This window comes from Chiloscyllium punctatum, chromosome 49 (genome assembly GCF_047496795.1).
Source record: "Chiloscyllium punctatum isolate Juve2018m chromosome 49, sChiPun1.3, whole genome shotgun sequence".
Taxonomy (NCBI): Eukaryota; Metazoa; Chordata; class Chondrichthyes; order Orectolobiformes; family Hemiscylliidae; genus Chiloscyllium; species Chiloscyllium punctatum.
This window is the reverse complement of record NC_092787.1, coordinates 35136563-35161951: the sequence shown is the minus strand read 5'-3', so window position 1 is coordinate 35161951 and position 25389 is coordinate 35136563. Positions and strand designations below refer to the sequence as shown.

Genomic DNA, 25389 nt, shown 5'->3' with positions numbered 1-25389 from the left:
GTCAAAGAAATTCGAAATTGTTCCCCAACCACCGCAAGTGGCTTTCTCTCACTGTTAAATTCCCTCCTGAGGAACCGAGGGTTGCAGGCACATAATTCTTTGAAATTTGAGGTACACGTAGACACGTTGTTTGAAGGTCACCACTCAGCCTCCGATGATCCAGGGAAAACAGCCCAAGACTGTTCACCCGCGGCCTTTAGCTCAAGTCCTTTAAACCTGGCCACATCCATGTAAATCTTTTCTGAACACATTCACATCGGAAGGCTTGAGAGGGATATAGGACAAATGCTGGCATACAGACGAGGTTAGATTAGGATATCTGCTCGGCATGGACCGATTGGACCGAAGGGTGTGTTTCTATTTGTCTGTGATGCCAAAACTCAGAGCAAGATCAACTTCTGGAACTTGGTGCCGAAGATAAGATCAGTAATTGAGGCTAACCGAGAATGAGATTATAAGGTTTCTACTGACTAAAGACCTCAATGGCTCAGAGAACAATCGAGGAAAATGTTGAAAATGCATTTTTCATTATCAATCCAGTTTAGCACTGTGTAATGAAGCCAATTCCTCAAATAAGTGAGGAACCAGATGTGAATACAACCGGAAAATCTTACATCACAGCCAATTTCTCAATCGCTGAGGTATAACTCGCGATATTGGGAGGCCCGCGACGCCGCGGCTCCAGTGGCGCAATCGGTCAGCGCGCGGTACTTATATGTCAGTGTTTCTGCGTGCGTAATGCCGAGGTTGTGAGTTCGAGCCTCACCTGGAGCAGTTTTATCTACTCGTGACCAAAGAGTCTCTTGCAAAATTCCAGTTTCTCTGGTTTGGCAAATGTCATTTCCTGAGAAAGGTCTCGGCAGTCAAACAACGTATCCTGGGAATATTTGAAACGTCAAGACATATCTGGGCAGGAACGTCAATCGGTAACCTTGTTCAGCTCAAAAATGCTTCCAATCAGCGGTCTGCTTGATTTAAATTGCCGGCAAGCCCTGTTTAGTTGGTATTTCTTTATTCAACTGGCTACAAACTCACACAGGTCGATGTAGTAATCAAAAAGGAATTAGATTGATCTCATTGAACCGTGTGAATGTTATATTCGGCTTTGCTTGGAACATTTGTCTGATTAAAATAAAGATCTGCTGAGAAGAAGAGGATCAAAATGCAAATAAGACGGAACCTTGTTTGTGGGTTTCTTGGGCGGAGATCAGAGTGTACGAAATGGACCTAGCATCATCTGAATGTGATCAAACCTTTAAGGCACCAGGGTAAAGTAGGAATTGCGTCTCCGGGATGTGGTTCACTTCAGACTCACGCGGATCGAACTTTTCAAAACTCTCAGATGTTTTCATACTCAATCTTAGGTGTTCAATAATCTTCTTCACACGTGAAGTCAAAGAAATTCGAAATTGTTCCCCAACCACCGCAAGTGGCCGCTGGGGTGACTCACCGGGGTTATAACTTTTCAAAACTCTCAGCTTTTTTCATTCTTAATCTTAAGTGTTCAATAATCTTCTTCACACGTGAAGTCAAAGAAATTCGAAATTGTTCCCCAACCACCGCAAGTGGCTTTCTCTCACTGTTAAATTCCCTCCTGAGGAACCGAGGGTTGCAGGCACATAATTCTTTGAAATTTGAGGTACACGTAGACACGTTGTTTGAAGGTCACCACTCAGCCTCCGATGATCCAGGGAAAACAGCCCAAGACTGTTCACCCGCGGCCTTTAGCTCAAGTCCTTTAAACCTGGCAACATCCATGTAAATCTTTTCTGAACGCATTCACATCGGAAGGCTTGAGAGGGATATAGGACAAATGCTGGCATACAGACGAGGTTAGATTAGGATATCTGCTCGGCATGGACCGATTGGACCGAAGGGTGTGTTTCTATTTGTCTGTGATGCCAAAACTCAGAGCAAGATCAACTTCTGGAACTTGGTGCCGAAGATAAGATCAGTAATTGAGGCTAACCGAGAATGAGATTATAAGGTTTCTACTGACTAAAGACCTCAATGGCTCAGAGAACAATCGAGGAAAATGTTGAAAATGCATTTTTCATTATCAATCCAGTTTAGCACTGTGTAATGAAGCCAATTCCTCAAATAAGTGAGGAACCAGATGTGAATACAACCGGAAAATCTTACATCACAGCCAATTTCTCAATCGCTGAGGTATAACTCACGATATTGGGAGGCCCGCGACGGCGCGGCTCCAGTGGCGCAATCGGTCAGCGCGCGGTACTTATATGTCAGTGTTTCTGCGTGCGTAATGCCGAGGTTGTGAGTTCGAGCCTCGCCTGGAGCAGTTTTATCTACTCGTGACCAAAGAGTCTCTTGCAAAATTCCAGTTTCTCTGGTTTGGCAAATGTCATTTCCTGAGAAAGGTCTCGGCAGTCAAACAACGTATCCTGGGAATATTTGAAACGTCAAGACATATCTGGGCAGGAACGTCAATCGGTAACCTTGTTCAGCTCAAAAATGCTTCCAATCAGCGGTCTGCTTGATTTAAATTGCCGGCAAGCCCTGTTTAGTTGGTATTTCTTTATTCAACTGGCTACAAACTCACACAGGTCGATGTAGTAATCAAAAAGGAATTAGATTGATCTCATTAAACCGTGTGAATGTTATATTCGGCTTTGCTTGGAACATTTGTCTGATTAAAATAAAGATCTGCTGAGAAGAAGAGGATCAAAATGCAAATAAGACGGAACCTTGTTTGTGGGTTTCTTGGGCGGAGATCAGAGTGTACGAAATGGACCTAGCATCATCTGAATGTGATCAAACCTTTAAGGCACCAGGGTAAAGTAGGAATTGCGTCTCCGGGATGTGGTTCACTTCAGACTCACGCGGATCGAACTTTTCAAAACTCTCAGATGTTTTCATACTCAATCTTAGGTGTTCAATAATCTTCTTCACACGTGAAGTCAAAGAAATTCGAAATTGTTCCCCAACCACCGCAAGTGGCCGCTGGGGTGACTCACCGGGGTTATAACTTTTCAAAACTCTCAGCTTTTTTCATTCTTAATCTTAAGTGTTCAATAATCTTCTTCACACGTGAAGTCAAAGAAATTCGAAATTGTTCCCCAACCACCGCAAGTGGCTTTCTCTCACTGTTAAATTCCCTCCTGAGGAACCGAGGGTTGCAGGCACATAATTCTTTGAAATTTGAGGTACACGTAGACACGTTGTTTGAAGGTCACCACTCAGCCTCCGATGATCCAGGGAAAACAGCCCAAGACTGTTCACCCGCGGCCTTTAGCTCAAGTCCTTTAAACCTGGCCACATCCATGTAAATCTTTTCTGAACACATTCACATCGGAAGGCTTGAGAGGGATATAGGACAAATGCTGGCATACAGACGAGGTTAGATTAGGATATCTGCTCGGCATGGACCGATTGGACCGAAGGGTGTGTTTCTATTTGTCTGTGATGCCAAAACTCAGAGCAAGATCAACTTCTGGAACTTGGTGCCGAAGATAAGATCAGTAATTGAGGCTAACCGAGAATGAGATTATAAGGTTTCTACTGACTAAAGACCTCAATGTCTCAGAGAACAATCGAGGAAAATGTTGAAAATGCATTTTTCATTATCAATCCAGTTTAGCACTGTGTAATGAAGCCAATTCCTCAAATAAGTGAGGAACCAGATGTGAATACAACCGGAAAATCTTACATCACAGCCAATTTCTCAATCGCTGAGGTATAACTCGCGATATTGGGAGGCCCGCGACGGCGCGGCTCCAGTGGCGCAATCGGTCAGCGCGCGGTACTTATATGTCAGTGTTTCTGCGTGCGTAATGCCGAGGTTGTGAGTTCGAGCCTCACCTGGAGCAGTTTTATCTACTCGTGACCAAAGAGTCTCTTGCAAAATTCCAGTTTCTCTGGTTTGGCAAATGTCATTTCCTGAGAAAGGTCTCGGCAGTCAAACAACGTATCCTGGGAATATTTGAAACGTCAAGACATATCTGGGCAGGAACGTCAATCGGTAACCTTGTTCAGCTCAAAATGCTTCCAATCAGCGGTCTGCTTGATTTAAATTGCCGGCAAGCCCTGTTTAGTTGGTATTTCTTTATTCAACTGGCTACAAACTCACACAGGTCGATGTAGTAATCAAAAAGGAATTAGATTGATCTCATTAAACCGTGTGAATGTTATATTCGGCTTTGCTTGGAACATTTGTCTGATTAAAATAAAGATCTGCTGAGAAGAAGAGGATCAAAATGCAAATAAGACGGAACCTTGTTTGTGGGTTTCTTGGGCGGAGATCAGAGTGTACGAAATGGACCTAGCATCATCTGAATGTGATCAAACCTTTAAGGCACCAGGGTAAAGTAGGAATTGCGTCTCCGGGATGTGGTTCACTTCAGACTCACGCGGATCGAACTTTTCAAAACTCTCAGATGTTTTCATACTCAATCTTAGGTGTTCAATAATCTTCTTCACACGTGAAGTCAAAGAAATTCGAAATTGTTCCCCAACCACCGCAAGTGGCCGCTGGGGTGACTCACCGGGGTTATAACTTTTCAAAACTCTCAGCTTTTTTCATTCTTAATCTTAAGTGTTTAATAATCTTCTTCACACGTGAAGTCAAAGAAATTCGAAATTGTTCCCCAACCACCGCAAGTGGCTTTCTCTCACTGTTAAATTCCCTCCTGAGGAACCGAGGGTTGCAGGCACATAATTCTTTGAAATTTGAGGTACACGTAGACACGTTGTTTGAAGGTCACCACTCAGCCTCCGATGATCCAGGGAAAACAGCCCAAGACTGTTCACCCGCGGCCTTTAGCTCAAGTCCTTTAAACCTGGCCACATCCATGTAAATCTTTTCTGAACACATTCACATCGGAAGGCTTGAGAGGGATATAGGACAAATGCTGGCATACAGACGAGGTTAGATTAGGATATCTGCTCGGCATGGACCGATTGGACCGAAGGGTGTGTTTCTATTTGTCTGTGATGCCAAAACTCAGAGCAAGATCAACTTCTGGAACTTGGTGCCGAAGATAAGATCAGTAATTGAGGCTAACCGAGAATGAGATTATAAGGTTTCTACTGACTAAAGACCTCAATGGCTCAGAGAACAATCGAGGAAAATGTTGAAAATGCATTTTTCATTATCAATCCAGTTTAGCACTGTGTAATGAAGCCAATTCCTCAAATAAGTGAGGAACCAGATGTGAATACAACCGGAAAATCTTACATCACAGCCAATTTCTCAATCGCTGAGGTATAACTCGCGATATTGGGAGGCCCGCGACGGCGCGGCTCCAGTGGCGCAATCGGTCAGCGCGCGGTACTTATATGTCAGTGTTTCTGCGTGCGTAATGCCGAGGTTGTGAGTTCGAGCCTCACCTGGAGCAGTTTTATCTACTCGTGACCAAAGAGTCTCTTGCAAAATTCCAGTTTCTCTGGTTTGGCAAATGTCATTTCCTGAGAAAGGTCTCGGCAGTCAAACAACGTATCCTGGGAATATTTGGAACGTCAAGACATATCTGGGCAGGAACGTCAATCGGTAACCTTGTTCAGCTCAAAAATGCTTCCAATCAGCGGTCTGCTTGATTTAAATTGCCGGCAAGCCCTGTTTAGTTGGTATTTCTTTATTCAACTGGCTACAAACTCACACAGGTCGATGTAGTCATCAAAAAGGAATTAGATTGATCTCATTGAACCGTGTGAATGTTATATTCGGCTTTGCTTGGAACATTTGTCTGATTAAAATAAAGATCTGCTGAGAAGAAGAGGATCAAAATGCAAATAAGACGGAACCTTGTTTGTGGGTTTCTTGGGCTGAGATCAGAGTGTACGAAATGGACCTCGCATCATCTGAATGCGATCAAACCTTTAAGGCACCAGGGTAAAGTAGGAATTGCGTCTCCGGGATGTGGTTCACTTCAGACTCACGCGGATCGAACTTTTCAAAACTCTCAGATGTTTTCATACTCAATCTTAGGTGTTCAATAATCTTCTTCACACGTGAAGTCAAAGAAATTCGAAATTGTTCCCCAACCACCGCAAGTGGCGGCTGGGGTGACTCACCGGGGTTATAACTTTTCAAAACTCTCAGCTTTTTTCATTCTTAATCTTAAGTGTTCAATAATCTTCTTCACACGTGAAGTCAAAGAAATTCGAAATTGTTCCCCAACCACCGCAAGTGGCTTTCTCTCACTGTTAAATTCCCTCCTGAGGAACCGAGGGTTGCAGGCACATAATTCTTTGAAATTTGAGGTACACGTAGACACGTTGTTTGAAGGTCACCACTCAGCCTCCGATGATCCAGGGAAAACAGCCCAAGACTGTTCACCCGCGGCCTTTAGCTCAAGTCCTTTAAACCTGGCAACATCCATGTAAATCTTTTCTGAACACATTCACATCGGAAGGCTTGAGAGGGATATAGGACAAATGCTGGCATACAGACGAGGTTAGATTAGGATATCTGCTCGGCATGGACCGATTGGACCGAAGGGTGTGTTTCTATTTGTCTGTGATGCCAAAACTCAGAGCAAGATCAACTTCTGGAACTTGGTGCCGAAGATAAGATCAGTAATTGAGGCTAACCGAGAATGAGATTATAAGGTTTCTACTGACTAAAGACCTCAATGGCTCAGAGAACAATCGAGGAAAATGTTGAAAATGCATTTTTCATTATCAATCCAGTTTAGCACTGTGTAATGAAGCCAATTCCTCAAATAAGTGAGGAACCAGATGTGAATACAACCGGAAAATCTTACATCACAGCCAATTTCTCAATCGCTGAGGTATAACTCGCGATATTGGGAGGCTCGCGACGCCGCGGCTCCAGTGGCGCAATCGGTCAGCGCGCGGTACTTATATGTCAGTGTTTCTGCGTGCGTAATGCCGAGGTTGTGAGTTCGAGCCTCACCTGGAGCAGTTTTATCTACTCGTGACCAAAGAGTCTCTTGCAAATTTCCAGTTTCTCTGGTTTGGCAAATGTCATTTCCTGAGAAAGGTCTCGGCAGTCAAACAACGTATCCTGGGAATATTTGAAACGTCAAGACATATCTGGGCAGGAACGTCAATCGGTAACCTTGTTCAGCTCAAAAATGCTTCCAATCAGCGGTCTGCTTGATTTAAATTGCCGGCAAGCCCTGTTTAGTTGGTATTTCTTTATTCAACTGGCTACAAACTCACACAGGTCGATGTAGTAATCAAAAAGGAATTAGATTGATCTCATTGAACCGTGTGAATGTTATATTCGGCTTTGCTTGGAACATTTGTCTGATTAAAATAAAGATCTGCTGAGAAGAAGAGGATCAAAATGCAAATAAGACGGAACCTTGTTTGTGGGTTTCTTGGGCGGAGATCAGAGTGTACGAAATGGACCTAGCATCATCTGAATGTGATCAAACCTTTAAGGCACCAGGGTAAAGTAGGAATTGCGTCTCCGGGATGTGGTTCACTTCAGACTCACGCGGATCGAACTTTTCAAAACTCTCAGATGTTTTCATACTCAATCTTAGGTGTTCAATAATCTTCTTCACACGTGAAGTCAAAGAAATTCGAAATTGTTCCCCAACCACCGCAAGTGGCGGCTGGGGTGACTCACCGGGGTTATAACTTTTCAAAACTCTCAGCTTTTTTCATTCTTAATCTTAAGTGTTCAATAATCTTCTTCACACGTGAAGTCAAAGAAATTCGAAATTGTTCCCCAACCACCGCAAGTGGCTTTCTCTCACTGTTAAATTCCCTCCTGAGGAACCGAGGGTTGCAGGCACATAATTCTTTGAAATTTGAGGTACACGTAGACACGTTGTTTGAAGGTCACCACTCAGCCTCCGATGATCCAGGGAAAACAGCCCAAGACTGTTCACCCGCGGCCTTTAGCTCAAGTCCTTTAAACCTGGCAACATCCATGTAAATCTTTTCTGAACGCATTCACATCGGAAGGCTTGAGAGGGATATAGGACAAATGCTGGCATACAGACGAGGTTAGATTAGGATATCTGCTCGGCATGGACCGATTGGACCGAAGGGTGTGTTTCTATTTGTCTGTGATGCCAAAACTCAGAGCAAGATCAACTTCTGGAACTTGGTGCCGAAGATAAGATCAGTAATTGAGGCTAACCGAGAATGAGATTATAAGGTTTCTACTGACTAAAGACCTCAATGGCTCAGAGAACAATCGAGGAAAATGTTGAAAATGCATTTTTCATTATCAATCCAGTTTAGCACTGTGTAATGAAGCCAATTCCTCAAATAAGTGAGGAACCAGATGTGAATACAACCGGAAAATCTTACATCACAGCCAATTTCTCAATCGCTGAGGTATAACTCGCGATATTGGGAGGCCCGCGACGGCGCGGCTCCAGTGGCGCAATCGGTCAGCGCGCGGTACTTATATGTCAGTGTTTCTGCGTGCGTAATGCCGAGGTTGTGAGTTCGAGCCTCACCTGGAGCAGTTTTATCTACTCGTGACCAAAGAGTCTCTTGCAAAATTCCAGTTTCTCTGGTTTGGCAAATGTCATTTCCGGAGAAAGGTCTCGGCAGTCAAACAACGTATCCTGGGAATATTTGAAACGTCAAGACATATCTGGGCAGGAACGTCAATCGGTAACCTTGTTCAGCTCAAAAATGCTTCCAATCAGCGGTCTGCTTGATTTAAATTGCCGGCAAGCCCTGTTTAGTTGGTATTTCTTTATTCAACTGGCTACAAACTCACACAGGTCGATGTAGTCATCAAAAAGGAATTAGATTGATCTCATTGAACCGTGTGAATGTTATATTCGGCTTTGCTTGGAACATTTGTCTGATTAAAATAAAGATCTGCTGAGAAGAAGAGGATCAAAATGCAAATAAGACGGAACCTTGTTTGTGGGTTTCTTGGGCGGAGATCAGAGTGTACGAAATGGACCTAGCATCATCTGAATGTGATCAAACCTTTAAGGCACCAGGGTAAAGTAGGAATTGCGTCTCCGGGATGTGGTTCACTTCAGACTCACGCGGATCGAACTTTTCAAAACTCTCAGATGTTTTCATACTCAATCTTAGGTGTTCAATAATCTTCTTCACACGTGAAGTCAAAGAAATTCGAAATTGTTCCCCAACCACCGCAAGTGGCCGCTGGGGTGACTCACCGGGGTTATAACTTTTCAAAACTCTCAGCTTTTTTCATTCTTAATCTTAAGTGTTCAATAATCTTCTTCACACGTGAAGTCAAAGAAATTCGAAATTGTTCCCCAACCACCGCAAGTGGCTTTCTCTCACTGTTAAATTCCCTCCTGAGGAACCGAGGGTTGCAGGCACATAATTCTTTGAAATTTGAGGTACACGTAGACACGTTGTTTGAAGGTCACCACTCAGCCTCCGATGATCCAGGGAAAACAGCCCAAGACTGTTCACCCGCGGCCTTTAGCTCAAGTCCTTTAAACCTGGCAACATCCATGTAAATCTTTTCTGAACACATTCACATCGGAAGGCTTGAGAGGGATATAGGACAAATGCTGGCATACAGACGAGGTTAGATTAGGATATCTGCTCGGCATGGACCGATTGGACCGAAGGGTGTGTTTCTATTTGTCTGTGATGCCAAAACTCAGAGCAAGATCAACTTCTGGAACTTGGTGCCGAAGATAAGATCAGTAATTGAGGCTAACCGAGAATGAGATTATAAGGTTTCTACTGACTAAAGACCTCAATGGCTCAGAGAACAATCGAGGAAAATGTTGAAAATGCATTTTTCATTATCAATCCAGTTTAGCACTGTGTAATGAAGCCAATTCCTCAAATAAGTGAGGAACCAGATGTGAATACAACCGGAAAATCTTACATCACAGCCAATTTCTCAATCGCTGAGGTATAACTCGCGATATTGGGAGGCCCGCGGCGGCGCGGCTCCAGTGGTGCAATCGGTCAGCGCGCGGTACTTATATGTCAGTGTTTCTGCGTGCATAATGCCGAGGTTGTGAGTTCGAGCCTCACCTGGAGCAGTTTTATCTACTCGTGACCAAAGAGTCTCTTGCAAAATTCCAGTTTCTCTGGTTTGGCAAATGTCATTTCCTGAGAAAGGTCTCGGCAGTCAAACAACGTATCCTGGGAATATTTGAAACGTCAAGACATATCTGGGCAGGAACGTCAATCGGTAACCTTGTTCAGCTCAAAAATGCTTCCAATCAGCGGTCTGCTTGATTTAAATTGCCGGCAAGCCCTGTTTAGTTGGTATTTCTTTATTCAACTAGCTACAAACTCACACAGGTCGATGTAGTCATCAAAAAGGAATTAGATTGATCTCATTGAACCGTGTGAATGTTATATTCGGCTTTGCTTGGAACATTTGTCTGATTAAAATAAAGATCTGCTGAGAAGAAGAGGATCAAAATGCAAATAAGACGGAACCTTGTTTGTGGGTTTCTTGGGCGGAGATCAGAGTGTACGAAATGGACCTAGCATCATCTGAATGTGATCAAACCTTTAAGGCACCAGGGTAAAGTAGGAATTGCGTCTCCGGGATGTGGTTCACTTCAGACTCACGCGGATCGAACTTTTCAAAACTCTCAGATGTTTTCATACTCAATCTTAGGTGTTCAATAATCTTCTTCACACGTGAAGTCAAAGAAATTCGAAATTGTTCCCCAACCACCGCAAGTGGCCGCTGGGGTGACTCACCGGGGTTATAACTTTTCAAAACTCTCAGCTTTTTTCATTCTTAATCTTAAGTGTTCAATAATCTTCTTCACACGTGAAGTCAAAGAAATTCGAAATTGTTCCCCAACCACCGCAAGTGGCTTTCTCTCACTGTTAAATTCCCTCCTGAGGAACCGAGGGTTGCAGGCACATAATTCTTTGAAATTTGAGGTACACGTAGACACGTTGTTTGAAGGTCACCACTCAGCCTCCGATGATCCAGGGAAAACAGCCCAAGACTGTTCACCCGCGGCCTTTAGCTCAAGTCCTTTAAACCTGGCAACATCCATGTAAATCTTTTCTGAACGCATTCACATCGGAAGGCTTGAGAGGGATATAGGACAAATGCTGGCATACAGACGAGGTTAGATTAGGATATCTGCTCGGCATGGACCGATTGGACCGAAGGGTGTGTTTCTATTTGTCTGTGATGCCAAAACTCAGAGCAAGATCAACTTCTGGAACTTGGTGCCGAAGATAAGATCAGTAATTGAGGCTAACCGAGAATGAGATTATAAGGTTTCTACTGACTAAAGACCTCAATGGCTCAGAGAACAATCGAGGAAAATGTTGAAAATGCATTTTTCATTATCAATCCAGTTTAGCATTGTGTAATGAAGCCAATTCCTCAAATAAGTGAGGAACCAGATGTGAATACAACCGGAAAATCTTACATCACAGCCAATTTCTCAATCGCTGAGGTATAACTCGCGATATTGGGAGGCCCGCGACGGCGCGGCTCCAGTGGCGCAATCGGTCAGCGCGCGGTACTTATATGTCAGTGTTTCTGCGTGCGTAATGCCGAGGTTGTGAGTTCGAGCCTCACCTGGAGCAGTTTTATCTACTCGTGACCAAAGAGTCTCTTGCAAAATTCCAGTTTCTCTGGTTTGGCAAATGTCATTTCCGGAGAAAGGTCTCGGCAGTCAAACAACGTATCCTGGGAATATTTGAAACGTCAAGACATATCTGGGCAGGAACGTCAATCGGTAACCTTGTTCAGCTCAAAAATGCTTCCAATCAGCGGTCTGCTTGATTTAAATTGCCGGCAAGCCCTGTTTAGTTGGTATTTCTTTATTCAACTGGCTACAAACTCACACAGGTCGATGTAGTCATCAAAAAGGAATTAGATTCATCTCATTGAACCGTGTGAATGTTATATTCGGCTTTGCTTGGAACATTTGTCTGATTAAAATAAAGATCTGCTGAGAAGAAGAGGATCAAAATGCAAATAAGATGGAACCTTGTTTGTGGGTTTCTTGGGCGGAGATCAGAGTGTACGAAATGGACCTAGCATCATCTGAATGTGATCAAACCTTTAAGGCACCAGGGTAAAGTAGGAATTGCGTCTCCGGGATGTGGTTCACTTCAGACTCACGCGGATCGAACTTTTCAAAACTCTCAGATGTTTTCATACTCAATCTTAGGTGTTCAATAATCTTCTTCACACGTGAAGTCAAAGAAATTCGAAATTGTTCCCCAACCACCGCAAGTGGCCGCTGGGGTGACTCACCGGGGTTATAACTTTTCAAAACTCTCAGCTTTTTTCATTCTTAATCTTAAGTGTTCAATAATCTTCTTCACACGTGAAGTCAAAGAAATTCGAAATTGTTCCCCAACCACCGCAAGTGGCTTTCTCTCACTGTTAAATTCCCTCCTGAGGAACCGAGGGTTGCAGGCACATAATTCTTTGAAATTTGAGGTACACGTAGACACGCTGTTTGAAGGTCACCACTCAGCCTCCGATGATCCAGGGAAAACAGCCCAAGACTGTTCACCCGCGGCCTTTAGCTCAAGTCCTTTAAACCTGGCAACATCCATGTAAATCTTTTCTGAACACATTCACATCGGAAGGCTTGAGAGGGATATAGGACAAATGCTGGCATACAGACGAGGTTAGATTAGGATATCTGCTCGGCATGGACCGATTGGACCGAAGGGTGTGTTTCTATTTGTCTGTGATGCCAAAACTCAGAGCAAGATCAACTTCTGGAACTTGGTGCCGAAGATAAGATCAGTAATTGAGGCTAACCGAGAATGAGATTATAAGGTTTCTACTGACTAAAGACCTCAATGGCTCAGAGAACAATCGAGGAAAATGTTGAAAATGCATTTTTCATTATCAATCCAGTTTAGCACTGTGTAATGAAGCCAATTCCTCAAATAAGTGAGGAACCAGATGTGAATACAACCGGAAAATCTTACATCACAGCCAATTTCTCAATCGCTGAGGTATAACTCGCGATATTGGGAGGCCCGCGACGGCGCGGCTCCAGTGGCGCAATCGGTCAGCGCGCGGTACTTATATGTCAGTGTTACTGCGTGCGTAATGCCGAGGTTGTGAGTACGAGCCTCACCTGGAGCAGTTTTATCTACTCGTGACCAAAGAGTCTCTTGCAAAATTCCAGTTTCTCTGGTTTGGCAAATGTCATTTCCTGAGAAAGGTCTCGGCAGTCAAACAACGTATCCTGGGAATATTTGAAACGTCAAGACATATCTGGGCAGGAACGTCAATCGGTAACCTTGTTCAGCTCAAAAATGCTTCCAATCAGCGGTCTGCTTGATTTAAATTGCCGGCAAGCCCTGTTTAGTTGGTATTTCTTTATTCAACTGGCTACAAACTCACACAGGTCGATGTAGTAATCAAAAAGGAATTAGATTGATCTCATTGAACCGTGTGAATGTTATATTCGGCTTTGCTTGGAACATTTGTCTGATTAAAATAAAGATCTGCTGAGAAGAAGAGGATCAAAATGCAAATAAGACGGAACCTTATTTGTGGGTTTCTTGGGCGGAGATCAGAGTGTACGAAATGGACCTAGCATCATCTGAATGTGATCAAACCTTTAAGGCACCAGGGTAAAGTAGGAATTGCGTCTCCGGGATGTGGTTCACTTCAGACTCACGCGGATCGAACTTTTCAAAACTCTCAGATGTTTTCATACTCAATCTTAGGTGTTCAATAATCTTCTTCACACGTGAAGTCAAAGAAATTCGAAATTGTTCCCCAACCACCGCAAGTGGCCGCTGGGGTGACTCACCGGGGTATAACTTTTCAAAACTCTCAGCTTTTTTCATTCTTAATCTTAAGTGTTCAATAATCTTCTTCACACGTGAAGTCAAAGAAATTCGAAATTGTTCCCCAACCACCGCAAGTGGCTTTCTCTCACTGTTAAATTCCCTCCTGAGGAACCGAGGGTTGCAGGCACATAATTCTTTGAAATTTGAGGTACACGTAGACACGTTGTTTGAAGGTCACCACTCAGCCTCCGATGATCCAGGGAAAACAGCCCAAGACTGTTCACCCGCGGCCTTTAGCTCAAGTCCTTTAAACCTGGCAACATCCATGTAAATCTTTTCTGAACACATTCACATCGGAAGGCTTGAGAGGGATATAGGACAAATGCTGGCATACAGACGAGGTTAGATTAGGATATCTGCTCGGCATGGACCGATTGGACCGAAGGGTGTGTTTCTATTTGTCTGTGATGCCAAAACTCAGAGCAAGATCAACTTCTGGAACTTGGTGCCGAAGATAAGATCAGTAATTGAGGCTAACCGAGAATGAGATTATAAGGTTTCTACTGACTAAAGACCTCAATGGCTCAGAGAACAATCGAGGAAAATGTTGAAAATGCATTTTTCATTATCAATCCAGTTTAGCACTGTGTAATGAAGCCAATTCCTCAAATAAGTGAGGAACCAGATGTGAATACAACCGGAAAATCTTACATCACAGCCAATTTCTCAATCGCTGAGGTATAACTCGCGATATTGGGAGGCCCGCGACGGCGCGGCTCCAGTGGCGCAATCGGTCAGCGCGCGGTACTTATATGTCAGTGTTACTGCGTGCGTAATGCCGAGGTTGTGAGTACGAGCCTCACCTGGAGCAGTTTTATCTACTCGTGACCAAAGAGTCTCTTGCAAAATTCCAGTTTCTCTGGTTTGGCAAATGTCATTTCCTGAGAAAGGTCTCGGCAGTCAAACAACGTATCCTGGGAATATTTGAAACGTCAAGACATATCTGGGCAGGAACGTCAATCGGTAACCTTGTTCAGCTCAAAAATGCTTCCAATCAGCGGTCTGCTTGATTTAAATTGCCGGCAAGCCCTGTTTAGTTGGTATTTCTTTATTCAACTGGCTACAAACTCACACAGGTCGATGTAGTAATCAAAAAGGAATTAGATTCATCTCATTGAACCGTGTGAATGTTATATTCGGCTTTGCTTGGAACATTTGTCTGATTAAAATAAAGATCTGCTGAGAAGAAGAGGATCAAAATGCAAATAAGACGGAACCTTGTTTGTGGGTTTCTTGGGCGGAGATCAGAGTGTACGAAATGGACCTCGCATCATCTGAATGTGATCAAACCTTTAAGGCACCAGGGTAAAGTAGGAATTGCGTCTCCGGGATGTGGTTCACTTCAGACTCACGCGGATCGAACTTTTCAAAACTCTCAGATGTTTTCATACTCAATCTTAGGTGTTCAATAATCTTCTTCACACGTGAAGTCAAAGAAATTCGAAATTGTTCCCCAACCACCGCAAGTGGCCGCTGGGGTGACTCACCGGGGTATAACTTTTCAAAACTCTCAGCTTTTTTCATTCTTAATCTTAAGTGTTCAATAATCTTCTTCACACGTGAAGTCAAAGAAATTCGAAATTGTTCCCCAACCACCGCAAGTGGCTTTCTCTCACTGTTAAATTCCCTCCTGAGGAACCGAGGGTTGCAGGCACATAATTCTTTGAAATTTGAGGTACACGTAGACACGCTGTTTGAAGGTCACCACTCAGCCTCCGATGATCCAGGGAAAACAGCCCAAGACTGTTCACCCGCGGCCTTTAGCTCAAGTCCTTTAAACCTGGCCACATCCATGTAAATCTTTTCTGAACACATTCACATCGGAAGGCTTGAGAGGGATATAGGACAAATGCTGGCATACAGACGAGGTTAGATTAGGATATCTGCTCGGCATGGACCGATTGGACCGAAGGGTGTGTTTCTATTTGTCTGTGATGCCAAAACTCAGAGCAAGATCAACTTCTGGAACTTGGTGCCGAAGATAAGATCAGTAATTGAGGCTAACCGAGAATGAGATTATAAGGTTTCTACTGACTAAAGACCTCAATGGCTCAGAGAACAATCGAGGAAAATGTTGAAAATGCATTTTTCATTATCAATCCAGTTTAGCACTGTGTAATGAAGCCAATTCCTCAAATAAGTGAGGAACCAGATGTGAATACAACCGGAAAATCTTACATCACAGCCAATTTCTCAATCGCTGAGGTATAACTCGCGATATTGGGAGGTTCGCGTCGGCACGGCTCCAGTGGCGCAATCGGTCAGCGCGCGGTACTTATATGTCAGTGTTTCTGCGTGCGTAATGCCGAGGTTGTGAGTTCGAGCCTCACCTGGAGCAGTTTTATCTACTCGTGACCAAAGAGTCTCTTGCAAAATTCCAGTTTCTCTGGTTTGGCAAATGTCATTTCCTGAGAAAGGTCTCGGCAGTCAAACAACGTATCCTGGGAATATTTGAAACGTCAAGACATATCTGGGCAGGAACGTCAATCGGTAACCTTGTTCAGCTCAAAAATGCTTCCAATCAGCGGTCTGCTTGATTTAAATTGCCGGCAAGCCCTGTTTAGTTGGTATTTCTTTATTCAACTGGCTACAAACTCACACAGGTCGATGTAGTAATCAAAAAGGAATTAGATTGATCTCATTGAACCGTGTGAATGTTATATTCGGCTTTGCTTGGAACATTTGTCTGATTAAAATAAAGATCTGCTGAGAAGAAGAGGATCAAAATGCAAATAAGACGGAACCTTGTTAGTGGGTTTCTTGGGCGGAGATCAGAGTGTACGAAATGGACCTAGCATCATCTGAATGTGATCAAACCTTTAAGGCACCAGGGTAAAGTAGGAATTGCGTCTCCGGGATGTGGTTCACTTCAGACTCACGCGGATCGAACTTTTCAAAACTCTCAGATGTTTTCATACTCAATCTTAGGTGTTCAATAATCTTCTTCACACGTGAAGTCAAAGAAATTCGAAATTGTTCCCCAACCACCGCAAGTGGCCGCTGGGGTGACTCACCGGGGTTATAACTTTTCAAAACTCTCAGCTTTTTTCATTCTTAATCTTAAGTGTTCAATAATCTTCTTCACACGTGAAGTCAAAGAAATTCGAAATTGTTCCCCAACCACCGCAAGTGGCTTTCTCTCACTGTTAAATTCCCTCCTGAGGAACCGAGGGTTGCAGGCACATAATTCTTTGAAATTTGAGGTACACGTAGACACGTTGTTTGAAGGTCACCACTCAGCCTCCGATGATCCAGGGAAAACAGCCCAAGACTGTTCACCCGCGGCCTTTAGCTCAAGTCCTTTAAACCTGGCAACATCCATGTAAATCTTTTCTGAACACATTCACATCGGAAGGCTTGAGAGGGATATAGGACAAATGCTGGCATACAGACGAGGTTAGATTAGGATATCTGCTCGGCATGGACCGATTGGACCGAAGGGTGTGTTTCTATTTGTCTGTGATGCCAAAACTCAGAGCAAGATCAACTTCTGGAACTTGGTGCCGAAGATAAGATCAGTAATTGAGGCTAACCGAGAATGAGATTATAAGGTTTCTACTGACTAAAGACCTCAATGGCTCAGAGAACAATCGAGGAAAATGTTGAAAATGCATTTTTCATTATCAATCCAGTTTAGCACTGTGTAATGAAGCCAATTCCTCAAATAAGTGAGGAACCAGATGTGAATACAACCGGAAAATCTTACATCACAGCCAATTTCTCAATCGCTGAGGTATAACTCGCGATATTGGGAGGCCCGCGACGGCGCGGCTCCAGTGGCGCAATCGGTCAGCGCGCGGTACTTATATGTCAGTGTTTCTGCGTGCGTAATGCCGAGGTTGTGAGTTCGAGCCTCACCTGGAGCAGTTTTATCTACTCGTGACCAAAGAGTCTCTTGCAAAATTCCAGTTTCTCTGGTTTGGCAAATGTCATTTCCTGAGAAAGGTCTCGGCAGTCAAACAACGTATCCTGGGAATATTTGAAACGTCAAGACATATCTGGGCAGGAACGTCAATCGGTAACCTTGTTCAGCTCAAAAATGCTTCCAATCAGCGGTCTGCTTGATTTAAATTGCCGGCAAGCCCTGTTTAGTTGGTATTTCTTTATTCAACTGGCTACAAACTCACACAGGTCGATGTAGTAATCAAAAAGGAATTAGATTGATCTCATTGAACCGTGTGAATGTTATATTCGGCTTTGCTTGGAACATTTGTCTGATTAAAATAAAGATCTGCTGAGAAGAAGAGGATCAAAATGCAAATAAGACGGAACCTTGTTAGTGGGTTTCTTGGGCGGAGATCAGAGTGTACGAAATGGACCTAGCATCATCTGAATGTGATCAAACCTTTAAGGCACCAGGGTAAAGTAGGAATTGCGTCTCCGGGATGTGGTTCACTTCAGACTCACGCGGATCGAACTTTTCAAAACTCTCAGATGTTTTCATACTCAATCTTAGGTGTTCAATAATCTTCTTCACACGTGAAGTCAAAGAAATTCGAAATTGTTCCCCAACCACCGCAAGTGGCCGCTGGGGTGACTCACCGGGGTTATAACTTTTCAAAACTCTCAGCTTTTTTCATTCTTAATCTTAAGTGTTCAATAATCTTCTTCACACGTGAAGTCAAAGAAATTCGAAATTGTTCCCCAACCACCGCAAGTGGCTTTCTCTCACTGTTAAATTCCCTCCTGAGGAACCGAGGGTTGCAGGCACATAATTCTTTGAAATTTGAGGTACACGTAGACACGTTGTTTGAAGGTCACCACTCAGCCTCCGATGATCCAGGGAAAACAGCCCAAGACTGTTCACCCGCGGCCTTTAGCTCAAGTCCTTTAAACCTGGCAACATCCATGTAAATCTTTTCTGAACACATTCACATCGGAAGGCTTGAGAGGGATATAGGACAAATGCTGGCATACAGACGAGGTTAGATTAGGATATCTGCTCGGCATGGACCGATTGGACCGAAGGGTGTGTTTCTATTTGTCTGTGATGCCAAAACTCAGAGCAAGATCAACTTCTGGAACTTGGTGCCGAAGATAACATCAGTAATTGAGGCTAACCGAGAATGAGATTATAAGGTTTCTACTGACTAAAGACCTCAATGGCTCAGAGAACAATCTAGGAAAATGTTGAAAATGCATTTTTCATTATCAATCCAGTTTAGCACTGTGTAATGAAGCCAATTCCTCAAATAAGTGAGGAACCAGATGTGAATACAACCGGAAAATCTTACATCACAGCCAATTTCTCAATCGCTGAGGTATAACTCGCGATATTGGGAGGCCCACGACGGCGCGGCTCCAGTGGCGCAATCGGTCAGCGCGCGGTACTTATATGTCAGTGTTTCTGCGTGCGTAATGCCGAGGTTGTGAGTTCGAGCCTCACCTGGAGCAGTTTTATCTACTCGTGACCAAAGAGTCTCTTGCAAAATTCCAGTTTCTCTGGTTTGGCAAATGTCATTTCCTGAGAAAGGTCTCGGCAGTCAAACAACGTATCCTGGGAATATTTGAAACGTCAAGACATATCTGGGCAGGAACGTCAATCGGTAACCTTGTTCAGCTCAAAAATGCTTCCAATCAGCGGTCTGCTTGATTTAAATTGCCGGCAAGCCCTGTTTAGTTGGTATTTCTTTATTCAACTGGCTACAAACTCACACAGGTCGATGTAGTAATCAAAAAGGAATTAGATTGATCTCATTGAACCGTGTGAATGTTATATTCGGCTTTGCTTGGAACATTTGTCTGATTAAAATAAAGATCTGCTGAGAAGAAGAGGATCAAAATGCAAATAAGACGGAACCTTGTTAGTGGGTTTCTTGGGCGGAGATCAGAGTGTACGAAATGGACCTAGCATCATCTGAATGTGATCAAACCTTTAAGGCACCAGGGTAAAGTAGGAATTGCGTCTCCGGGATGTGGTTCACTTCAGACTCACGCGGATCGAACTTTTCAAAACTCTCAGATGTTTTCATACTCAATCTTAGGTGTTCAATAATCTTCTTCACACGTGAAGTCAAAGAAATTCGAAATTGTTCCCCAACCACCGCAAGTGGCCGCTGGGGTGACTCACCGGGGTTATAACTTTTCAAAACTCTCAGCTTTTTTCATTCTTAATCTTAAGTGTTCAATAATCTTCTTCACACGTGAAGTCAAAGCAATTCGAAATTGTTCCCCAACCACCGCAAGTGGCTTTCTCTCACTGTTAAATTCCCTCCTGAGGAACCGAGGGTTGCAGGCACATAATTCTTTGAAATTTGAGGTACACGTAGACACGTTGTTTGAAGGTCACCACTCAGCCTCCGATGATCCAGGGAAAACAGCCCAAGACTGTTCACCCGCGGACTTTAGCTCAAGTCCTTTAAACCTGGCAACATCCATGTAAATCTTTTCTGAACACATTCACATCGGAAGGCTTGAGAGGGATATAGGACAAATGCTGGCATACAGACGAGGTTAGATTAGGATATCTGCTCGGCATGGACCGATTGGACCGAAGGGTGTGTTTCTATTTGTCTGTGATGCCAAAACTCAGAGCAAGATCAACTTCTGGAACTTGGTGCCGAAGATAAGATCAGTAATTGAGGCTAACCGAGAATGAGATTATAAGGTTTCTACTGACTAAAGACCTCAATGGCTCAGAGAACAATCGAGGAAAATGTTGAAAATGCATTTTTCATTATCAATCCAGTTTAGCACTGTGTAATGAAGCCAATTCCTCAAATAAGTGAGGCACCAGATGTGAATACAACCGGAAAATCTTACATCACAGCCAATTTCTCAATCGCTGAGGTATAACTCGCGATATTGGGAGGCCCGCGAAGGCGCGGCTCCAGTGGCGCAATCGGTCAGCGCGCGGTACTTATATGTCAGTGTTTCTGCGTGCGTAATGCCGAGGTTGTGAGTTCGAGCCTCACCTGGAGCAGTTTTATCTACTCGTGACCAAAGAGTCTCTTGCAAAATTCCAGTTTCTCTGGTTTGGCAAATGTCATTTCCTGAGAAAGGTCTCGGCAGTCAAACAACGTATCCTGGGAATATTTGAAACGTCAAGACATATCTGGGCAGGAACGTCAATCGGTAACCTTGTTCAGCTCAAAAATGCTTCCAATCAGCGGTCTGCTTGATTTAAATTGCCGGCAAGCCCTGTTTAGTTGGTATTTCTGTATTCAACTGGCTACAAACTCACACAGGTCGATGTAGTAATCAAAAAGGAATTAGATTGATCTCATTGAACCGTGTGAATGTTATATTCGGCTTTGCTTGGAACATTTGTCTGATTAAAATAAAGATCTGCTGAGAAGAAGAGGATCAAAATGCAAATAAGACGGAACCTTATTTGTGGGTTTCTTGGGCGGAGATCAGAGTGTACGAAATGGACCTAGCATCATCTGAATGTGATCAAACCTTTAAGGCACCAGGGTAAAGTAGGAATTGCGTCTCCGGGATGTGGTTCACTTCAGACTCACGTGGATCGAACTTTTCAAAACTCTCAGATGTTTTCATACTCAATCTTAGGTGTTCAATAATCTTCTTCACACGTGAAGTCAAAGAAATTCGAAATTGTTCCCCAACCACCGCAAGTGGCCGCTGGGGTGACTCACCGGGGTTATAACTTTTCAAAACTCTCAGCTTTTTTCATTCTTAATCTTAAGTGTTCAATAATCTTCTTCACACGTGAAGTCAAAGAAATTCGAAATTGTTCCCCAACCACCGCAAGTGGCTTTCTCTCACTGTTAAATTCCCTCCTGAGGAACCGAGGGTTGCAGGCACATAATTCTTTGAAATTTGAGGTACACGTAGACACGTTGTTTGAAGGTCACCACTCAGCCTCCGATGATCCAGGGAAAACAGCCCAAGACTGTTCACCCGCGGCCTTTAGCTCAAGTCCTTTAAACCTGGCAACATCCATGTAAATCTTTTCTGAACACATTCACATCGGAAGGCTTGAGAGGGATATAGGACAAATGCTGGCATACAGACGAGGTTAGATTAGGATATCTGCTCGGCATGGACCGATTGGACCGAAGGGTGTGTTTCTATTTGTCTGTGATGCCAAAACTCAGAGCAAGATCAACTTCTGGAACTTGGTGCCGAAGATAAGATCAGTAATTGAGGCTAACCGAGAATGAGATTATAAGGTTTCTACTGACTAAAGACCTCAATGGCTCAGAGAACAATCGAGGAAAATGTTGAAAATGCATTTTTCATTATCAATCCAGTTTAGCACTGTGTAATGAAGCCAATTCCTCAAATAAGTGAGGAACCAGATGTGAATACAACCGGAAAATCTTACATCACAGCCAATTTCTCAATCGCTGAGGTATAACTCGCGATATTGGGAGGCCCGCGACGGCGCGGCTCCAGTGGCGCAATCGGTCAGCGCGCGGTACTTATATGTCAGTGTTTCTGCGTGCGTAATGCCGAGGTTGTGAGTTCGAGCCTCACCTGGAGCAGTTTTATCTACTCGTGACCAAAGAGTCTCTTGCAAAATTCCAGTTTCTCTGGTTTGGCAAATGTCATTTCCTGAGAAAGGTCTCGGCAGTCAAACAACGTATCCTGGGAATATTTGAAACGTCAAGACATATCTGGGCAGGAACGTCAATCGGTAACCTTGTTCAGCTCAAAAATGCTTCCAATCAGCGGTCTGCTTGATTTAAATTGCCGGCAAGCCCTGTTTAGTTGGTATTTCTTTATTCAACTGGCTACAAACTCACACAGGTCGATGTAGTAATCAAAAAGGAATTAGATTGATCTCATTGAACCGTGTGAATGTTATATTCGGCTTTGCTTGGAACATTTGTCTGATTAAAATAAAGATCTGCTGAGAAGAAGAGGATCAAAATGCAAATAAGACGGAACCTTATTTGTGGGTTTCTTGGGCGGAGATCAGAGTGTACGAAATGGACCTAGCATCATCTGAATGTGATCAAACCTTTAAGGCACCAGGGTAAAGTAGGAATTGCGTCTCCGGGATGTGGTTCACTTCAGACTCACGCGGATCGAACTTTTCAAAACTCTCAGATGTTTTCATACTCAATCTTAGGTGTTCAATAATCTTCTTCACACGTGAGGTCAAAGAAATTCGAAATTGTTCCCCAACCACCGCAAGTGGCGGCTGGGGTGACTCACCGGGGTTATAACTTTTCAAAACTCTCAGCTTTTTTCATTCTTAATCTTAAGTGTTCAATAATCTTCTTCACACGTGAAGTCAAAGAAATTCGAAATTGTTCCCCAACCACCGCAAGTGGCTTTCTCTCACTGTTAAATTCCCTCCTGAGGAACCGAGGGTTGCAGGCACATAATTCTTTGAAATTTGAGGTACACGTAGACACGTTGTTTGAAGGTCACCACTCAGCCTCCGATGATCCAGGGAAAACAGCCCAAGACTGTTCACCCGCGGCCTTTAGCTCAAGTCCTTTAAACCTGGCAACATCCATGTAAATCTTTTCTGAACACATTCACATCGGAAGGCTTGAGAGGGATATAGGACAAATGCTGGCATACAGACGAGGTTAGATTAGGATATCTGCTCGGCATGGACCGATTGGACCGAAGGGTGTGTTTCTATTTGTCTGTGATGCCAAAACTCAGAGCAAGATCAACTTCTGGAACTTGGTGCCGAAGATAAGATCAGTAATTGAGGCTAACCGAGAATGAGATTATAAGGTTTCTACTGACTAAAGACCTCAATGGCTCAGAGAACAATCGAGGAAAATGTTGAAAATGCATTTTTCATTATCAATCCAGTTTAGCACTGTGTAATGAAGCCAATTCCTCAAATAAGTGAGGAACCAGATGTGAATACAACCGGAAAATCTTACATCACAGCCAATTTCTCAATCGCTGAGGTATAACTCGCGATATTGGGAGGCCCGCGACGGCGCGGCTCCAGTGGCGCAATCGGTCAGCGCGCGGTACTTATATGTCAGTGTTACTGCGTGCGTAATGCCGAGGTTGTGAGTACGAGCCTCACCTGGAGCAGTTTTATCTACTCGTGACCAAAGAGTCTCTTGCAAAATTCCAGTTTCTCTGGTTTGGCAAATGTCATTTCCTGAGAAAGGTCTCGGCAGTCAAACAACGTATCCTGGGAATATTTGAAACGTCAAGACATATCTGGGCAGGAACGTCAATCGGTAACCTTGTTCAGCTCAAAAATGCTTCCAATCAGCGGTCTGCTTGATTTAAATTGCCGGCAAGCCCTGTTTAGTTGGTATTTCTTTATTCAACTGGCTACAAACTCACACAGGTCGATGTAGTAATCAAAAAGGAATTAGATTCATCTCATTGAACCGTGTGAATGTTATATTCGGCTTTGCTTGGAACATTTGTCTGATTAAAATAAAGATCTGCTGAGAAGAAGAGGATCAAAATGCAAATAAGACGGAACCTTGTTTGTGGGTTTCTTGGGCTGAGATCAGAGTGTACGAAATGGACCTCGCATCATCTGAATGTGATCAAACCTTTAAGGCACCAGGGTAAAGTAGGAATTGCGTCTCCGGGATGTGGTTCACTTCAGACTCACGCGGATCGAACTTTTCAAAACTCTCAGATGTTTTCATACTCAATCTTAGGTGTTCAATAATCTTCTTCACACGTGAAGTCAAAGAAATTCGAAATTGTTCCCCAACCACCGCAAGTGGCCGCTGGGGTGACTCACCGGGGTATAACTTTTCAAAACTCTCAGCTTTTTTCATTCTTAATCTTAAGTGTTCAATAATCTTCTTCACACGTGAAGTCAAAGAAATTCGAAATTGTTCCCCAACCACCGCAAGTGGCTTTCTCTCACTGTTAAATTCCCTCCTGAGGAACCGAGGGTTGCAGGCACATAATTCTTTGAAATTTGAGGTACACGTAGACACGCTGTTTGAAGGTCACCACTCAGCCTCCGATGATCCAGGGAAAACAGCCCAAGACTGTTCACCCGCGGCCTTTAGCTCAAGTCCTTTAAACCTGGCCACATCCATGTAAATCTTTTCTGAACACATTCACATCGGAAGGCTTGAGAGGGATATAGGACAAATGCTGGCATACAGACGAGGTTAGATTTGGATATCTGCTCGGCATGGACCGATTGGACCGAAGGGTGTGTTTCTATTTGTCTGTGATGCCAAAACTCAGAGCAAGATCAACTTCTGGAACTTGGTGCCGAAGATAAGATCAGTAATTGAGGCTAACCGAGAATGAGATTATAAGGTTTCTACTGACTAAAGACCTCAATGGCTCAGAGAACAATCGAGGAAAATGTTGAAAATGCATTTTTCATTATCAATCCAGTTTAGCACTGTGTAATGAAGCCAATTCCTCAAATAAGTGAGGAACCAGATGTGAATACAACCGGAAAATCTTACATCACAGCCAATTTCTCAATCGCTGAGGTATAACTCGCGATATTGGGAGGCTCGCGTCGGCGCGGCTCCAGTGGCGCAATCGGTCAGCGCGCGGTACTTATATGTCAGTGTTTCTGCGTGCGTAATGCCGAGGTTGTGAGTTCGAGCCTCACCTGGAGCAGTTTTATCTACTCGTGACCAAAGAGTCTCTTGCAAAATTCCAGTTTCTCTGGTTTGGCAAATGTCATTTCCTGAGAAAGGTCTCGGCAGTCAAACAACGTATCCTGGGAATATTTGAAACGTCAAGACATATCTGGGCAGGAACGTCAATCGGTAACCTTGTTCAGCTCAA

The 25389-nt window shown here is 43.7% G+C and overlaps 17 non-coding genes across 17 annotated transcripts; all 17 read left to right on the top strand.

Annotated features, from left to right (window-relative positions):
- Window positions 1-678: 678 nt before the first annotated feature.
- On the top strand, window positions 679-774 carry trnai-uau (transfer RNA isoleucine (anticodon UAU)). Its single transcript has 2 exons — window positions 679-716; window positions 739-774. It is a non-coding gene; the product is annotated as a tRNA-Ile (tRNA).
- Window positions 775-2206: 1432 nt separating this feature from the next.
- On the top strand, window positions 2207-2302 carry trnai-uau (transfer RNA isoleucine (anticodon UAU)). The gene is made up of 2 exons: window positions 2207-2244; window positions 2267-2302. It is a non-coding gene; the product is annotated as a tRNA-Ile (tRNA).
- Window positions 2303-3734: 1432 nt separating this feature from the next.
- On the top strand, window positions 3735-3830 carry trnai-uau (transfer RNA isoleucine (anticodon UAU)). Its single transcript has 2 exons — window positions 3735-3772; window positions 3795-3830. It is a non-coding gene; the product is annotated as a tRNA-Ile (tRNA).
- Window positions 3831-5261: 1431 nt separating this feature from the next.
- trnai-uau (transfer RNA isoleucine (anticodon UAU)) lies at window positions 5262-5357 on the top strand. The gene is made up of 2 exons: window positions 5262-5299; window positions 5322-5357. It is a non-coding gene; the product is annotated as a tRNA-Ile (tRNA).
- Window positions 5358-6789: 1432 nt separating this feature from the next.
- Window positions 6790-6885, top strand: trnai-uau (transfer RNA isoleucine (anticodon UAU)). Its single transcript has 2 exons — window positions 6790-6827; window positions 6850-6885. It is a non-coding gene; the product is annotated as a tRNA-Ile (tRNA).
- A 1432-nt stretch (window positions 6886-8317) lies between these two features.
- trnai-uau (transfer RNA isoleucine (anticodon UAU)) lies at window positions 8318-8413 on the top strand. Its single transcript has 2 exons — window positions 8318-8355; window positions 8378-8413. It is a non-coding gene; the product is annotated as a tRNA-Ile (tRNA).
- A 1432-nt stretch (window positions 8414-9845) lies between these two features.
- On the top strand, window positions 9846-9941 carry trnai-uau (transfer RNA isoleucine (anticodon UAU)). Its single transcript has 2 exons — window positions 9846-9883; window positions 9906-9941. It is a non-coding gene; the product is annotated as a tRNA-Ile (tRNA).
- Window positions 9942-11373: 1432 nt separating this feature from the next.
- Window positions 11374-11469, top strand: trnai-uau (transfer RNA isoleucine (anticodon UAU)). Its single transcript has 2 exons — window positions 11374-11411; window positions 11434-11469. It is a non-coding gene; the product is annotated as a tRNA-Ile (tRNA).
- A 1432-nt stretch (window positions 11470-12901) lies between these two features.
- Window positions 12902-12997, top strand: trnai-uau (transfer RNA isoleucine (anticodon UAU)). The gene is made up of 2 exons: window positions 12902-12939; window positions 12962-12997. It is a non-coding gene; the product is annotated as a tRNA-Ile (tRNA).
- Window positions 12998-14428: 1431 nt separating this feature from the next.
- trnai-uau (transfer RNA isoleucine (anticodon UAU)) lies at window positions 14429-14524 on the top strand. The gene is made up of 2 exons: window positions 14429-14466; window positions 14489-14524. It is a non-coding gene; the product is annotated as a tRNA-Ile (tRNA).
- Window positions 14525-15955: 1431 nt separating this feature from the next.
- Window positions 15956-16051, top strand: trnai-uau (transfer RNA isoleucine (anticodon UAU)). Its single transcript has 2 exons — window positions 15956-15993; window positions 16016-16051. It is a non-coding gene; the product is annotated as a tRNA-Ile (tRNA).
- Window positions 16052-17483: 1432 nt separating this feature from the next.
- On the top strand, window positions 17484-17579 carry trnai-uau (transfer RNA isoleucine (anticodon UAU)). Its single transcript has 2 exons — window positions 17484-17521; window positions 17544-17579. It is a non-coding gene; the product is annotated as a tRNA-Ile (tRNA).
- Window positions 17580-19011: 1432 nt separating this feature from the next.
- Window positions 19012-19107, top strand: trnai-uau (transfer RNA isoleucine (anticodon UAU)). Its single transcript has 2 exons — window positions 19012-19049; window positions 19072-19107. It is a non-coding gene; the product is annotated as a tRNA-Ile (tRNA).
- A 1432-nt stretch (window positions 19108-20539) lies between these two features.
- trnai-uau (transfer RNA isoleucine (anticodon UAU)) lies at window positions 20540-20635 on the top strand. Its single transcript has 2 exons — window positions 20540-20577; window positions 20600-20635. It is a non-coding gene; the product is annotated as a tRNA-Ile (tRNA).
- A 1432-nt stretch (window positions 20636-22067) lies between these two features.
- On the top strand, window positions 22068-22163 carry trnai-uau (transfer RNA isoleucine (anticodon UAU)). Its single transcript has 2 exons — window positions 22068-22105; window positions 22128-22163. It is a non-coding gene; the product is annotated as a tRNA-Ile (tRNA).
- A 1432-nt stretch (window positions 22164-23595) lies between these two features.
- trnai-uau (transfer RNA isoleucine (anticodon UAU)) lies at window positions 23596-23691 on the top strand. The gene is made up of 2 exons: window positions 23596-23633; window positions 23656-23691. It is a non-coding gene; the product is annotated as a tRNA-Ile (tRNA).
- A 1431-nt stretch (window positions 23692-25122) lies between these two features.
- Window positions 25123-25218, top strand: trnai-uau (transfer RNA isoleucine (anticodon UAU)). Its single transcript has 2 exons — window positions 25123-25160; window positions 25183-25218. It is a non-coding gene; the product is annotated as a tRNA-Ile (tRNA).
- Window positions 25219-25389: the final 171 nt, after the last annotated feature.